The sequence below is a fragment of the Stegodyphus dumicola genome, chromosome 2 (assembly GCF_044657685.1).
Source record: "Stegodyphus dumicola isolate Sdum_Otavi_A_Nest chromosome 2, ASM4465768v1".
Classification (NCBI taxonomy): domain Eukaryota; kingdom Metazoa; phylum Arthropoda; class Arachnida; order Araneae; family Eresidae; genus Stegodyphus; species Stegodyphus dumicola.
The window spans coordinates 19,219,199-19,236,599 of NC_140769.1; the positions used below are offsets into that span (position 1 = coordinate 19,219,199).

The 17,401-nt window shown below is 34.7% G+C and overlaps 1 protein-coding gene and 1 long non-coding RNA gene across 2 annotated transcripts in view; both read right to left on the bottom strand.

Annotated features, from left to right (window-relative positions):
* The window catches only part of LOC118198669 (excitatory amino acid transporter-like), a 93,353-nt gene that overhangs the window by 57,628 nt on the left and 18,324 nt on the right, over positions 1-17,401 (bottom strand). The gene's annotated exons all lie outside the window — the stretch shown is intronic.
* LOC146998367 (uncharacterized) lies at positions 4,274-10,037 on the bottom strand. The gene is made up of 3 exons (XR_015039296.1): positions 9,976-10,037; positions 7,362-7,451; positions 4,274-4,405 (listed from the first exon to the last, which is right to left on the bottom strand). It is a non-coding gene; the product is annotated as an uncharacterized LOC146998367 (long non-coding RNA).

The following is a 17,401-nucleotide window of genomic DNA, read 5'->3' on the forward strand; positions in this document are numbered from 1 at the left end:
AATTTATTATTATCACAACAAAAAAAAAATGCTTAAATTTTCTCAAATTATCATGCAGTATTACAATATCTCACAGTAGTTTTCTTTTAACTACTCAAATGTCCAATAGAACGTAATTCAAAACAGCTAAAGAACGCTAATCCGCTACAATCAACAACAGTAGTTTTCTAAACAACAACAAACTAAGCAACTACTACAAACTGAGATGTTTTCCTCCTTTTATAAGATTTTAAAATCACGCGCTAGAATTTTCCAGTACTTTCTCGAAATCAAAAAGAGATATTTATTTATTTAATGCACGCGCTCTTGTATTTTCAATTTTTCCGGCTTAGCTTTCTTTTAATATTCGTCACGCGCTGCACTGCGCGAGAAATAAAACCATTTAATTTATAATTGAACTAACATTAGCTTTTTAAATACCAAATTCGTAACACTGCCCCCTTCCCAAGGACTGCACGTCCCGGGCAGTACAATCCCTGGACAGGAAGCTAAACTTACAACTGTGGCATAAATGCAACTGAGGCATATACATTACATTACAATATCAAACAATATAAACAATAAATGCAATAGCTAACTTAAACAAATCAAATGCTATCAAATACTAAATGCAAATCAAATGCTATGAAATACTAAATGCAAATCAAATACTAAATACAAATCAAATCAAATACACATTTATAAACAAAAAGGACCATGGTCTGATACTATTTACAATTATTTACATTACGTACTATGGCCATAGTAATGAGCTAACCTGTCGTAATGAACGACTTTAGGTTTAGAGTTCGAAGACTTACGAATCCGAACCACGACGTCATTCAGCCTTTTTAAGACTGTATACGGGCCATCCCAAGGTGACTGTAATTTCGGACAAAGTCCTTTCCGTCGAGTCGGATTCCACAACCACACCTTGTCTCCTTCGTGGAACTGATGTTCAGTAGCTCTTGTGTCGTAGCGGGTCTTCATCTTCTCCGTCGCCAAGTTGACTCGCTCTCGTGCAAAGTTGTGCATCACTTCAAACCGGGCCTGGAGATCTTGAATATATTCCTCAGACGATGAAGGAGCATCCGGAGGGCGGCCAAACAATAGATCACAAGGTAGACGAAGGTCACGACCGAAGAGCATCTGTGATGGAGAATAGCCGGTAGTCTCGTGGACAGCACTGCGGTAAGCCAGTAAAAAGAGTGGTAATTTCTTGTCCCAGTCCTGTTGGTTACTGGAAACCACTAATGAGAGGTTATTAAGGATGGTTCGATTGAACCTCTCTACCATGCCGTCCGACTGGGGATGCAATGGCGTCGTTTGAGTTTTGTCAATGCCAAGTAGTTTGCATAGTTCTTTGATTACTGCCGAGGCAAAATTCCTTCCCTGATCGGAATGTAACTGAAGAGGCACTCCGAACCTGGAAATCCAGTGCTGTATCATTACCTCAGCTACTGTGACTGCCTCTTGATCAGGAATAGGATAAGCTTCAGGCCACCTGGTGAAGTAATCAATGACAACGAGTATGTATTTGTTGCCATCAGCAGTTCGTGGCAGAGGTCCCAGGATATCAAAGGCGATACGTTCAAAAGGCGCACCTACCCACATAGCACAAAAACATCCTTGGGATATCCCAAGGATGTTGCTCGCGGGATATGCGCACATCCTCAGGACATCCTGCAATATCCCGCGAACCTCCTCCCGAGTGCTTAATGTCACATCCCGGGATATCCTCAGGACATCCTAACCAAGTCCCATCGACAGCGTGCGGGATGTTATTAGGATATGAACTCCTACTTACTACATCCTCAGGACATCCCGGGATATCCCACAAACCTCCTAAGCACATCCCATTATATCCTAAAAACATCCTATCTATGTCCCATCGACAGCATATGGGATGTTATTAGGATTTAAAGTCCTACTTACTACATCCTCAGGACATCCCGTAATATCCCAATTTCCTCCTAAACTCATCCTCCTGAGCGCTTAATGTCACATCCCAGTATATCCTTAGGACATCCTATCTACGTCCCACCGACAGCGTATGGGATGTTATCAGGATTTGAAACACTAGTTACAATATCCCTTTAACCTCTTAAATACATACTCTCAACTGTTTAGTGTCACTTCCCAGTATATATACAGAGGAAAATTCCAGTGAAAGTATGTGAAGGTGTGATGATCTAAAACCTACTTTTTTTACAGATAGTCTCAAATCCTTCTCCTATGGTTACTATGGAAAAATCAGAAATGTTGAAAATATTTATACAACTTATTTTGTTTTTAAATCTGAATTTGTGAATATATTAAAACTGAGCAAGGGAATTAAAATGAATTATTAATACAAAATATTAAAACTGAAAATTTTGCTTTTATTTTTAAGATATTAAAAATCTTTTGATCATTTTTAAACATCCAATAGCCCCCAAATTGAATTATTCATAATTAAATTGTTTTACAAAATCAGTTTCTAATTTCAGTTAATTTGTATTAAAAATTGAATAATAAAATTAGCCATTTAATAATCTTTACATAAATGAATCATCTTTCTTTAAAACATGTAAGGAATTTATAGTGTTTTGATGACACTGTTGGGAAATTGTTAAAAGGAATAAATTGTATTTTTAAAACTAAATCAATTCCTAGCCTCAGAATAAATAAATATGTTTTCGTAACATGAGAATGCTGCAGGCTTTTTTATATATTTAATATTTTAGTTGTAAAAATTCGACATTATGTTAACAATTCTTTATATCATTCAAAAGGTAACTCAAGAAGCTCTTCTAAATTTCTATCTTTCTGCTCACACAATTAAAAAAAAAATCTGAAAGGCCTCAGATTTTAGCAGTCACTCAAAGAGGCTAAAAGTTTATGAATGCATAGATTATCAATACAGATGGGGCAGTGGAAATAGCAAAACATTTATAAGATACTGACACCAGAAAGTTATATATCTTCTATATATTTGAAAAATGAAGAAATATATCATGTAATTATGTAGAACTATTAAAATGTTTTCAATTAGATATATCATGAATTAAATGCATTTTAAATCAATCAGATTAAAAATTAAAAAAAGCATTGTTAAGAACTGTGTGTAATGCTTTTAAATAGCTTGGCTTGTTAGTCAATAATATATTAGATTTTAAAGATAAATACGTTAAATTTTGCCAAATGGCAAGACTTGAATGAAAAGCGAAACAAGTTTACGACTGACGATGATACATTTCAAAACTAATAGCCCTTTTAGATTAAAAAAAAAGTTCTGAAAATAATTTGCAATGGTTCATTGGTATTATTTTACACAAAATTCAGTCAAATGAAATTTACCCGTTGAAATCAGCACCAAATTAAACTTTGTAAATTCTAGCGCATGTTAAAGGTTGTCTCATCCAGAATTTTATTACTAACCATTCATTTCAGAGCAAAATAAAACAGTAATTGCCATTTATATGACAATCAATATCAAAAATTTAAATCTGCATTTTATGCAACATAGAAAAACTTCAAAAGATCTACTGTTTACCATGCAATTAAGGCATTTTATTCTGCAATCAACTCTACCAATTATTAATTCCATTAAGTATATTAAGTTTACTCTTTCTGCTCAATATATGCTATGTAAAATTTTCCATAAATTTATTAATTCATTTTATTTTGAGGTGAGCTTTTATTCAACTCTCAATGTCAACGAGAATGTTTAGTTCATTTTTTATTCGGTCTCAAAAGAGAAATCAAAATACGTGGATTTATGTATGTGTATTTATGAATCAAAATACATGAGAAATCACAGTGAGAAAAGCACTGCTACCTTAAATTGTGATTATATATAACAAATGCAGTGAATTATAGTTAAAAAATAGTGAAAATATTTATATTTCTGAACTATTTCATATATAACATTTTCAGTTTCGCATATGTGGCAATTTAAGAACTTTTTTACGTATACCAATTTTTTGAAATATCTGCAAATTTTTGTATCTTCAAGGAAAGCTTATTCTTTCACCTTTAGTATATAAGTAATGGTAATTTACCAGATAAAATTACTTAATGGGGAATACAGAAAAATATCTAACCACTTACCTTTGTGACTTCATCTGCAGAGAGACTAAAAAAGCAGTTCAGCTAAATCTGCTATAATAAATATTTATAATAATGCTAAATTATGCAATATCTACTAATATGACAAATTTTTGTAAAGCTATTTATTTGGATGAAAAATAAACACATTCAGAAATTTATGGCACTATATTATGATTAACAGAGGAAAAACACTTTTCAAAATTCAAAATAGTTTTTATTAATCCAATTTATCACATTTTATTTGAATTCATGAAAAACAATCTTATATCCATGTATTCTTATGTATATAAGAACTCTTGATAAATTGGATCTCTGTCATTGCCTTTCACAGCACCTAAAATAAAAAAACACTCACAATTACTATATGTGAATATAATTCATAATTAAAGGAAGCATTTAAAATATTTTAACATTTAATACCTATAAACAGAGTAGCAATTATTTGATTTTTCGATTATAGTAAAACAAACATGGGGGATGCCTTTTAAAATTTTTTATGTCAGAAAATAAACTCAAACCACCAGCTGAACATATGAGCAGTTTTATCAATCAGCCACTGGTAGGTAACCTGGATACTGAATCAACATATAAAGTTGCCAAGATAAAGAGAGAAACAAAATTATGATAATCACATCTTACCTATTCATAAAACTATTTTAAATTTAATGTGTAGGCAAGTCCAAAAAGAGTGAGAATGAATTTATTTTGCAACACAAAGTAAAGTCTTTCAGGAGCAAAAAAAACTTGTCTCATGAGATTGGCAAGTAAAAAATAATTAACTGCATCTGGTAACATTTATCTGACAACACATAAGTAATTGTTAGCTACGTGCAGAAAATAAAATCTGATCAGGGGCGTAGCTAGAGGGGGGAAGGAGGGGCATCTGTCCCCGGGCACAGAATCCAAGGGGCGCCAAACTGATGTTAGAACATTTTAGAATTAAATGTTTTCCATCCTTGGCAAACAGTAGGAGGCGTGAAATCTTCAGTTGTCCCTGAGCACTGAAAACCCTAGCTATGACTCTGAATCTGATCATGTTAATGCAATTTTAAACTTTTGAATTTAACCGCAGAAATTTACCAAAGAAGTACTTGTAACAGTAGTAAATGAAGATGTGGCTAATCTTTACTGTATGGTACACCTTGGTTTCTGTCTGAAAAAAAATCGCAAAGTGGTTGTTTGTGAAATGTGGAAACCCATTGTGTCAAATAAGTTTTCCGGTAAACCTAATGTTGATAATGTTGGCGAAAGTAGCCTTTAGGAAAAAAAAAAACTTTTTTTTTTGTCAATAAAATGGAGTTATTTCAAATATTGCCAACGTGTTGTGATAAATTTAGTTTTGAGCTACTTTTTTTAATAGTAAACCTTTTGTACGGTCCCAGGTTTTTGGTTCTTACCATTCTTTTCAATTGCTGTGTTTGGTTGTACGGAAGTGGTATGGTCTTGTATTTTAAACATGCTATTTATTATTTTGGTGTGGGTACCATCGTTTGAGTATGTCTGAGGTGACTAAGAGACGAAAAATTGAATTGAATTGCTTACCTGGAGGATGGTGGTGGGAAGCCTAAACATATGCATGTGAAAAAAAAGGTACGTGAAAAAATGATGTTTCATTTATTTTTTTGTCTCTGTGTTAATTTTTGTTAGAAGATTTGTTGTTTAATGTTTTTATGTTAGGAAATATGTATTTTTGGTAACTTATTCCTCTCTGTTAGTGTATTTTTGGTTGTCTGTATGTTAAGACAGTGGTGAATATTTTCTTTTAACTATGATATTTTTAACTTTCTGATTTTCTTAAAGTGAAAATAGATCAATGTGTACATGGACAAAGTTAAGGCAGTACACAATGCCCAGTTTGTGCAGTTCGTTTTAATAGGTCGATGTGTACATGGACACAGAGTTTGTGTATGTCTTTGACTTCTTATTTTGGTTTTGTGTAGCGGCCACCTTGAAATTGGTGCCGATCCTCTCAGGTGACGATCTTGATATAAAAAAAAGAAACGATTCGCCAAGGGTTACAGTAGAGTAAATTTTTACCAAAGATGTTGTACCATAATCACCATTTCAGTGGTTTAAACACTAGTGGAGCAGTATGCAGAGATGAAGATTTGAGTTTTGTTTACACAGCATGATGGTTTAGGCACTCCAGCCATTACAGTGAACAAAATTATAATAAACATAGCCACAATAACTGTCTATAAATATTGATGTATAACACTGCATTAACTAATATATTTCTTATGCTAGTATATACAGAATCCTTAATCGAAGGGAAAATCAGAAGACTGTGCATGCATTTTCCTTTAACTGAAACATGGATTTGACCATACAAATCTCAGTCTTACGGGACATGCCACACTATGCAGATAGACAGTAAAAAGTGCTTGCGTTGTTTTTATTTGTTAGAGGTATGAAATAAATATACTTCTAGATTTTAATTTTTTCTTTTCTTGTTTTACATTTGGATTACCTATCAAAAAGTAAGGAATTTTGATATTATTACAATATCGGAGTTAAAATAACAATCATTGGACATGTTAAAGTAATGAAAATTTTAAATTAGGTTAAAAAGTAACCCTTAATGTGGCATATTTTTGAATTAAACTCTATCAACATTAAAAGCAACAAAACGTCCCTCTTTATTAAGGACTTTAATTAACTAATTTTAAATACAAAGCTATGAATGAATTTTTTCCCTTGCATGTTATAATAACTGAAACAAAATTACTCTGATACAGTCAAAATTCCTAAATGCAAGTACATAAAATTTACTTTAGCAATTTAAAGAGATGAGACACACTGAACACATGAATAAATTTCTATCAAAGAATAATTTATTAAATTTGGCCCGTTCCATAGTAAACTTTAACCATTAGATTACATTATTACACCATGTTATCAGTTTGAAAAGCAAGTCATATGCCAGATCTTGGATGTAAAAGAAATGCACAAAATAATATACAGATTATTGAAAAATGATGTATACCAATGTTTATAGATATGATTAAATATAACAGAAAATTTACTGTCACAACCACATTTTTAAGTGAAATGTATTATTTTAACATTTTACAATATTTAAGGTATGGCATTAAATGCAACATTATGTGCCTGGACATAAGTTAGTAAATTAAAAAAAATAATAATAATAATAAAAGAATGAATGTCATGAAAAATTTCAAAAACAAGCAGAATTTAATTTAGAAGACCTTTAGACACTTATGATAAATAAATTTGAGAATTCTTCACCCAAAATTAAATTATAATTAACTAAAACCAGTTTGACTGACCTTCTACAAAATCCTTCAGCTGCAATTTTTTCTAGCTTGAAAACCAAATTCTTCTCCACATGGTAATAACATCTTAAACAGTTGAAATTCCTGCAGAAAGTTTGATAACACAGTAATAGAATTAATAGAATAGAAAAATTAGCACAAAAGTATAGAACATCATTTAAACTTAACATTATTACAAATTTTGGTGCTTTCTGACTATCTGCAAAGCTGTGAAAATTGGCAAAATGGTTAGTTTACGGTTCATATCTACTGCTCTGTTCACAAGTAGTAATTCAAATAAGCACTTTATAAGAAACAAGAAATTTTAGGATGCACACACACACAAAAATATATATATTGGGTCAATATTCACGTATTTTTTCATCCAATGGAATACTATTCAGAAATAAAGATTAAATATAAAACATGTAAATACATGTGTGTGGTATGCATATTCATAGTTTGCTATTATTGTGTGCATACTCTTGCTGTTTTAGCATAAGTTGTGAGGGCAGATGATAAGAAAGTATCAGAATTTTTCATGTATCAGAAAAGATTGCCCTGAAAATAGTATCTCAATTGTTTAGCACTGACATTTACATAGCGCATTAGAAATATATAGTAATATATGTATAATAAAAAGATAATTGCATATTATTAATTCATTTTTTTTAAATGCCAAACTTTAACAATTCTTTCACATATAATTAAAGAGAATTCTTTCACATGAACATCTAAAATCCATTCTTAACTAAAGAATAAATAATAAAACCATGTAAATTTCTTATCAAGCCCATCATTTCCAAAATGTCTACTTCTGAAAGTTCCCAGCATTTCTCAGTATATTATTAAATTTCTAAACTAAGCATCAATGATCGTCATGTTCGCTAATGTGGCAATATCTTTCACACTTCTTTGTTACCACAAGTAACAAGTAGGCTTCAATAAATCTTTAACTGTTACATGCTACTTTTGTCTAAAATTTGTACAAATAATAAAATTAAATGAGCTCTTTATAATATACTCAAAGAAATAATTTTGTATGAAAATTTGTATGTTATATATTGGCCTGATTAATGATTCAGGAAATAATTCGGGTTTTCAAAGTGCTTCCAATAATTCAAATTTCAGCTTGTGTCAAAATAAAATCTATAACACAAAGATTTCCTTATGAACAATGCATTTTAACATTATTCAATCACTGGCAATCACACAGTACTGATTGCTTCAATAAACATTACTGTAACTGTGTTATTTAAAAAACTGTAATGTTTTAATTATTTCCTTAATTAAAACATTACAGTCTTTTCCTCCTTCTAACACCAAAAGAAAACCCAGATAAGAAATATAAAAATATCAGTAAAAATAAATTATATTATTGAATGACACTTTACATTAATTACACTTATGCATATATTATTTTATTATAGATTATTTCAAAATCAAAGAAGAGAAGGAGGAGAAACTTTAATATTGACATTTCTAAAATGATATAAACATTGATCATTTAGCACAATTAGTTATTTCAGGCAAAAAGAATTCACTTTTCTGGATAGCATTTATATTTCCATCTCACTTTCAATGAAACATTAAGAGAAATGCATATAATTTAAACACCAGTTTATTTTATTTATCAGACAGATTATGTCAACTCGAAAAAACCTATCAGTAAAATTCGGTAGTAATAATTCTGAATGTTAGGCAACTTGCAAGATTCAACAAAAATTATCAATACTTTTACTATAATGACAATACTACAGTAACATGAACATAAAATTAAACTGCATATAACTATAAAATAAGCCAGCATATAATAATGGTGCATTGGTTTCTAAAACAATGGGCTTGATGAAAAAATACATGTATTATGGTAGCTATTCATATTCTTCAGCTTTCCTAATATTCTCATGTTCACTTTACATAACTAAAGTATCTAAAATACAATAAAAATGCAAACAATATTTATGAGAAAATGATAAAAGCATTCATAAGCATTTGATTGAATGACCATATTTGTCTTCGTGCAAGTCGAATCTTAAAATGATATGCAGTTTGAAAAATGCTTAATCCTTTTATAAAATATTCAAAAAAGATTTTAAAAAGGTACTGTTCTGTTATCAGGACCGGGTTCAGAAATGTATTTATGTATGCTTGTATATTTGTATGTCTACATATACACATCTATGCACATACTTACGAACACAGGTTCATACATTTCCAATTCTGGTCCCAATAACAGAACAGTACCCCCAAAAAACTTGAATTAAAAACTAGATTAAGATAATGTTTCAACCATACATATTTTGGACAAAACAATGCAAACTCTTATTTTTATACAATTATTCAAACTATTTAACATAAATTTATTGCTGCAATAAAATAATAAGCAATCTGATCACACATATTATTTTGAAACTGAATGCATAAACTAGACTAAAAAAAAATTCAGTCATAAACATTTGGATAGCAGGGCAAATTAGATATTTGAAAAGACAGCCAGCCATTGAGATACACGTAATTCACGACAGAATGGTAACAATTCATAAAGCTGTGAAACATTTAACTGTCAAAATGACATAAATTCGAAAAGCAAAAAAAGTAAACATACAAGTATTGCAATTGAACTTACCTTTCATGCAACAAAAAATATCCATACAAGTTAACCTCATGGCGCAGCCATTTTGGATTTCGTTTCAAATCAGACAGATGTTTACGGATTTGCGGAAGAATACGAGGAACTAGTAGTTTGCCAGATACAATGTGAAATGACGCGAAAGAATATAGTTCTGTAGAACTTCCTACATTATTCCGTAATAAACAGTACTATTTCCTAATTTTTTCTTTATCTAATTAATTAATTAATAGGGAAATAGTTAAATAACGCCGAATTCATTTTTAATGAAATGTAAAATTTTGCATGTATGGGACGACCACCTTCCATCCAATGTTTCTGAGAATATAAACAAATTTTGGAATCTGAGAGTATCAGTAAATAAATATATAGAATATCGCCTCTCAAACGACCACTTCTGAAAGTGACCAATAGTTCAGAGATTATAAATAAATATTGATATTAAGCATTATTTCTATAAGACGACCATCTCTATATAAGACCAAAGTTTCTAGAATCTTGGATAGTCATCAGAAATGTATCTTTACTGCGAAATTATCGCACGACTGTAATTCAATATCAATAACAGATCGCGCGATTGAAAAACATTTTCTGTCCTGTAATTAGAGGAAAAAAAATTTTCCTTATGAGGTATTTCTCCCGCTTTCCTAGCGTGCCTTCGTGGTGTAATAGTTCTGCACGCTAGGCCGGTATTTCAGAGGTCCGTGGTTCGATTCACGGCGAAGGCGGTTGCTAATTTTTCATCTCTACGGCTTCCCAAAAAAAAATCCTAATGTCTCTACAGTGGCGCCCGAACTAAAAAGGTGTTGGATGAGGTATATCCACACCCAGGATTTAGTGATTGGATCCCCTTAAAAAAGAAGTCGGCCTTTAAAAAGAGAAGTAATATAAGGTATTTCTCCCGCTTTCCTAGCGTGTCTTCGGCCCACCAGCGGCCGAGCGGTAAAGTCGCTGAACCCTGGTAGTGCGATCCGAGGTTCGAATCCCGCGAATGGCTGGCTGCATGGGTGTTTTCGTGGTTTTCCCCACGTGTAACGTGTATACGAGCCACTTTCCCTTAGCTAGTCTTCCACGAAGACATCCCTCCCCTTAGGCAGATAGCCCTAGTGTGCTTTGCCATAATTAAATACACCACCACCACACCTAGCGTGTCTTCGTGGTGTAGTGGTTCTGCACACTGGGCCGGTATTCCAGAGGTCCGTCCTTCGATTCCCGGCGAAGGCAGTTGCTAATTTTTCATGTTTCCTGCTTCCAAAAAAATACCTAATGTCTCTATACCCAAATTAAAAAAAAAATCGTTTCCGTAATTAAATATATATATATCTAATTTTACCTATATTTGTAGTAGGGTTTGTAATCTGTAAGTAATTATACATGTAATTTATACATTTTTTATAAAAAAAAATATGTTATTTAGAATTTTGCAAATATTCTAGAAAATGCTAATCCATTGAAAAAAGTCTTTTCCATAGCTAAATAAATTTTTAAAAACGTCAGAAAAAATATCATTTAAAATTAATAACAAAATAAAAAGAATAAATCATCAATCATATCAATATTTTTAATGTACAGCATTTAGAAACAACTTAGTAAAATACATATGAAAAATAAAATAATGTGCAAGTTTCAGATGTGCAATGTCAAAAAATTAAAACTGGTAAATTTGAGAACAAATATCCTCAAAATGTTTGACAACGAAAGTCCTCCGGACAATGCAGAATGAATGTCCTCAGGATGTGAAATTGGTGAACTCCTCAGGACATCTGAGAATCAACATCTTCAGGACATCCTGTCATATCCCGGGACATAGCGACTTAAATAAGACATCCTCAGGATGTTAAATTACGATCTCCTCAGGACATCTGAGAATCAACATCTTCAGGACATCCTGTCATATCCCGGGACATAGCGACTTAAATAAGACATCCTCAGGATGTTAAATTACGATCTCCTCAGGACATCTGAGAATCAACCTCCTTAGGACATCCTAAGTATGTCCCGGGATATTGCGACTTAAATAGGACATCCTGAGGATGTTTTGTGCTATGGGGGTACGTTGTAACGTTGCAGTCTTCCCCGGCTGCGTTTCCTCGGTCCTTTCCGACCTGCACAGGCATCGCAAGATCGGCACCACTTTTGCACGTCATCCTTTGCATTATTCCAGTAAAAGCGCTCACGAACTCTCTGCAAGGTCTTCATTATTCCAAAGTGACCTCCAGTAGGGATGCTATGTAACTCTTTAAGGACATCAGGAATGCGGGATCTTGGAAGTATAAGTTGCCATCGGAACGTCTTCCCATCATCCGATTCGAATTTCCGGTATAAGACGCCGTTTCGAATGTGAAGTGAATCCCAGAGTGCCCAATATTGTTTGGTTGTAGGACTACAGATAGAAATGTCCTGCCAGGTAGGTTTTCTGTTTGATGACTCCATTAAATCAATTATGGGTTTAATGTCGCGGTCTTCCAGCTGGTCTTTCCTGACTTCATCATCACTCCACGGTTGTCGATCAGCCGATGTTGATGTTGTAATTTGTCTTGCGACCGGAGTCAACAGCTCGTATTTCGCTTCCACCCTGGAACAATATCGGCAGCTTTCTTGGCAAGGTCTTCTAGACAGGGCGTCGGCGTTTCCGTGTGATGATCCCTTACGATGACGGATAGTGATGTCATATTCTTGGAGTCTCTGTATCCACCTGGCTATTTGACCCTCAGGATTCTTGAAATTTAAAAGCCAGGTCAATGATGCATGATCGGTGCGGAGCAGGAATTTTCTGCCGTATAGATAGTGATGGAACTGTTCTACAGCTTTGACTATGGCGAGCAACTCTTTCCTGGTGACACAATAATTCCTCTCCGGTTTAGACAGGCACTTGCTCCAGTATGCCACTACACGTTGTTGGCCGTCTATTTCTTGGGACAAAACAGCACCAACACTTTCATTACTCGCGTCGGTGTCGAGAATAAATGGTTGGTCAAGCTGAGGATACGTCAGGATTGGAGCAGATGTTAAAGCCTCCTTTAAGTTGTTAAATGCATCCTCGCATTCTTTTGTCCACAAGAACTTTTGGTTGCTCTCTGTCAGCTTGTGTAGGGGTCTTGCGATGGAAGAAAAGTCCTTCACGAATTTCCTATAGTAGGTGCAAAGCCCTAGGAAGCTTCTCAGCTGATGGACATTTTCGGGACGTTTCCAGGATTTAACGGCTGATACCTTTTCAGGATCCGTGCGCACACCTTCTGCAGAGATGACATGTCCCAGGTAAGTCACTTCCTTTCGGAACAATTTGCATTTAGCGGGACTCAGCTTCAGATTGGCTTCTTTCAGTTTCTGAAGCACCTTCCTAAGATTTTCTAAACGTTCTTCAAAACTCTTTCCGACGATGATGATGTTGTCCAGGTATATCAGGCAGGCTTCGTAGGAAAGGCCTTTCAAAACAGTCTCCATAAGACGTTCGAATGTTGCCGGCGCATTACACAGTTCAAACGGCATCACCTTGAATTGCCAAAGCCCTTATCCCGTAGTAAATGCCGTCTTTTCTCGGTCTTCAGGCTGTATTTCTACCTGCCAATACCATCAATTGTTGAGAACCACTTGCTTCCAGAAAGAGTGTCTAGAATGTCGTCAATTCTAGGAAGAGGGTAACTGTCTTTCTTCGTAACCTCATTCAACCGGCGATAGTCGACGCAAAATCTTGTTGAGCCGTCTTTCTTTCTGACTAGGACGATGGGAGATGCCCATGGACTTACTGAAGGCTCGATGACATCGCTTTCTTTCATATCTTTTAACAGTGTTCGCACCTCTTCCTGTTTAGCAAACGGTAGACGTCTTGGATGTTGCTTGATCGGGGGATGATCGCCGGTATCTATTCTATGTTGTGTCAAACTAGTTCGACCCACGTCAGAAGACGAGCGGGAGAAAACAACTTGAAGATCTTTAATGACGCGATCGGCAGCATTCCTCTCTTTATCGTTTAATTGCGCATTCTGCAATAACTCCGATGTAATTCTCTCTGAGGACACGGATTCTTGGATGTTACTCTTTCTTTCAACGGTGGTTACTGGAGTACATGTTGCAACCACTTCACCTTTCTTAATAATTCTCCCCTTCTCAGTTACATTGGCGACTCTCACCGGGATAACCGTTCTGGATAGGTCGACGAGTGTTGAGGCTACTAGTACTCCTTTTGGGCTATTACAGTTATTGGGATATTCTATGATGCCGTAGCGGAAATTTCTGTTTTCGGCTATGGATCCAGGAAGTAAAATTTCTGTTCTTGCCGGTATTGTGATATTGTCTTGTGCTATGATTTTATGGACAGATTTAACTTCATCATTGACTCCAAATAACGCTATGCCCTCAGATGTAGAATGCAATTCGTTAAAGTCCAAGGAAAAATAGTATTTCCTTAGAAAGTCCAATCCGAGTATGCAAGAATCAGTGATCTCTGCTACATATGCCGTGTGATGGTAAGCGGCATTTCCAAACGTGATGTTAGCATTTACTTTTCCATCGATGTTGATCTTCTCACCGGACACAGTCTGTAGGGTAACGCAGGGCGGCGTCCAGATAAGTTTGCTTCCCAGTTGTTGAGCCAAATCTTTTCGGATGATGGTAACGTTGGCTCCTGTATCTATCGTCATATTGCAGGGAACTCCATTAATATGTCCTATTATGAAAAGTCCATTACTGCCGCCTCTCACTGCAGAAATCTGAAGCGCTTTAAACTGGGGCTTTTCATGATCTGGCAACCTCCGCCCCGCGAGATGGCCACTAATTAGTTTCCCTGCTGTTTGTTAGGAGCGGTCTTAGCATCCGTGTCTTAGCATGGAGTGTTCTGCAGTTTCGTCGGATGTGTCCTTCAGCACCGCAGTTCCAGCACTTTACGGTCAGTTTCTTGTCACCAATATTCTGTCTCAAGGCGTTCAGTTGTCTAGTTAAATGGTCTAGACGAGCAGTGATTTGATCCCCTGGCTCCTGGACTTGAGCAGCTCTGACTGGATGGCGGTCTCGACGGGTGGCTTGCTGGGCTGCCTCAAATTTCATGGCATACACTAAAGCGCTTTTCAGATCTTTAACATCCGCAATTCGCAGTGCTTTCTGTATTTCAGGGTCCCGGATGCCATCGATGAAATATTGCAGGGACAGGATTTCCCTTGTTTCTGTCGGGCACTCCGAAAAGGCGTGATGTGACAGCCTTTCAACATCCGTGGCGAGCTTCTGAAGCGTTTCGGTGAGCTTCTGTTGAAGAGATTTTAATTGGAGCCTGCTGTAGTCTTTTAAACATTTCTCGCCGAAGCGCAGCTCCAAAGCGCCGGATAGAGCTTCGAAATCTAGCCTTTGATTTTCGGGAAGCGTCTGCAGGATATCCGCTGCGTCTGCTCTCAGAGAAGCGGCGAGATGACAGGCCTTAGCTTGGGGATCCCATCCATTCGCATCCGCAACGATAGAAAATTGTGTCCTATACACCTGCCAGGAGGTCTTCCCATCATATGTAGATAGTTTCAGAACGGAACGAGCAGGCATCGATAAAAATTTGAAACCTTCCGGATTGCTACCTGCCGTCGCTACGAATTTCTTTAAATCATCAACTTCTTTGGTGACCGCAGAAACTCTATCATTAATTTGTTGTTCCACGGCAGAAACTCTCTCTTCTATTTCTTCTTTTACCGAAGAAACTTTTTCTTCAAAGTTTCCAACTTTATTCTCAACTGCGTCCATTCTGCCTTCCATAACCTCGAATTTGTTTTCTATTACGCTGGTAATTTCTCTTTTCATCTCTTCTTGTCTTGCTTCAATCTTTTCCTGTCCTGCTTCAATCTTTTCCTGATTACATTTCATCTCTGCTTTCATTTCTTCTTTAAACGAGGCAAACGCTGATATCAGCTGTCTTAATTGCTCTTCCATCGCTCTTGTGATTGGCATTCAAATCCCACTTCTGACACCAAAAATTGTTGCGTGCGTACGGGTTCGTTATGAAATGAATGCACAAGTCCGATGAAAAATGAACAAAAATTTATTATTATCACAACAACAAAAAAAAATGCTTAAATTTTCTCAAATTATCATGCAGTATTACAATATCTCACAGTAGTTTTCTTTTAACTACTCAAATGTCCAATAGAACGTAATTCAAAACAGCTAAAGAACGCTAATCCGCTACAATCAACAACAGTAGTTTTCTAAACAACAACAAACTAAGCAACTACTACAAACTGAGATGTTTTCCTCCTTTTATAAGATTTTAAAATCACGCGCTAGAATTTTCCAGTACTTTCTCGAAATCAAAAAGAGATATTTATTTATTTAATGCACGCGCTCTTGTATTTTCAATTTTTCCGGCTTAGCTTTCTTTTAATATTCGTCACGCGCTGCACTGCGCGAGAAATAAAACCATTTAATTTATAATTGAACTAACATTAGCTTTTTAAATACCAAATTCGTAACACTATTAACTTTCTCACATTGTCTTTCAAAAATTTGCAGGTAGGTTGCATTGTCAGAAGTTCCTGTAAATTTAGGGATTAGGTGTTGAATATTTGTTCCAATAGCTGCATTTGAAGCAAAGGCGGCATAGTTAGTGTTTGAGCCAGCAGCTGCCAGGTTTAATTTTAAACGTTCCAATTCTAATAAAAGTTCTTGTTCTTTTCTTTGACGTGTCTCCAGATCGTTGCTTTCACGTTGTTTTTGTTGTCTAGTTTTGATTAAAGTTTCCAGAAGATTCCTGGTAAAAGCCTCATCATAAGTGTCAGAATTGACAATAAGATCTTTAAGATCTATTACTCGCATAGTGTCGTTTACAGTGAAACCCAGTTCTGCAGCGAGAGTTTTTAAATCCTCTTTTCGTGCTTTGGCAAGGTAAGCCATAATTATATGAGAGGTCAGGGGGGGAGGGAAAAGATGAAGTTGAATTTGTTGTTATTTCGATTTTATTCACAATACAGTATTTTAGAATTTATAATTATACCTTTAAGTAAAATGTATATACCCCTATTAAACAGCATGTATGAATGTAAACAATGTTACTCGTACATTTATGTACCACTATTAAACAGTATTTATAAATGTAAACAATAATACTCACAAAGTTTATTATTTCGGAGTCGTAAAATATCATAAAATGCCCTCATAAATTCAACTTGTATAAGAAAATAACATATAATAAATTTCTCAAAAATTGTTTACTACTTAGCAAAACATACAAAACATACATAAATGTCTTACCATAAGCTTTTATATTTAAGCTGAATTCTTCAAAATCTTAATCTTAACAAAATATTAAGCTGATTAAGCAACACACAGTAACTCTTTTACTTTATTTAAATAGTCATTCGATTTTATTCATAATTATTTTCTTTCGCTTCAAGAAATATTTTCAAGACATGCATTCATTAAAGGAAAACAATCGTATTTTCTTAAAGTATTA